Genomic DNA, 721 nt, shown 5'->3' with positions numbered 1-721 from the left:
AATGCATTAATGTAACACCTTAATGAAACATACTTTGCCTGGGTCATATGTGCATGAAGCCTGTATAGCCATTGTCTTTGTAAATTGCAGTGTAATTTAAGATGTTGATCAGATCACAGAGGTTCTGTCAGGCCCAAGTAAGGCGTTCGAGGTTCTGGTGTGCATGAATATTCACATGTTCCACACCCCATAGGAGGAAAATGCATATCTACCGATGGTTTGAGCTGTGTTGGAACAGACATCAGAAGCCAGAGTGGACACAATATAATTTGAAATACATACAGTGCTTTAAGATGTATGGCTGGTCCTACCTGTCACAGTGCCTCTGTTAACCCTTCATCACATATTTAATAAACTAAACACAAGTCTAACTCCTTGGAGTTGGCACTTACACTACCGTTCAAAAGTTTGGGGTCACCCAAACAATTTTGTGTTTTCCTGAAAAGTCACACTTATTCACCACCATACGTTGTGAAATGAATAGAAAATGGAGTCAAGACATTGACAAGGTTAGAAATAATGATTTGTATTTGAAATAAGATCTTTTTTACATCAAACTTTGCTTTCGTCAAAGAATCCTCCATTTGCAGCAATTACAGCATTGCAGACCTTTGGCATTCTAGCTGTTAATTTGTTGAGGTAATCTGGAGAAATTGCACCCCACGCTTCCAGAAGCAGCTCCCACAAGTTGGATTGGTTGGATGGGCACTTCTTGCGTACC

This window comes from Micropterus dolomieu, linkage group LG20, assembly GCF_021292245.1.
Source record: "Micropterus dolomieu isolate WLL.071019.BEF.003 ecotype Adirondacks linkage group LG20, ASM2129224v1, whole genome shotgun sequence".
NCBI classification, from domain to species: domain Eukaryota; kingdom Metazoa; phylum Chordata; class Actinopteri; order Centrarchiformes; family Centrarchidae; genus Micropterus; species Micropterus dolomieu.
This window is presented reverse-complemented; position numbering follows the sequence as displayed.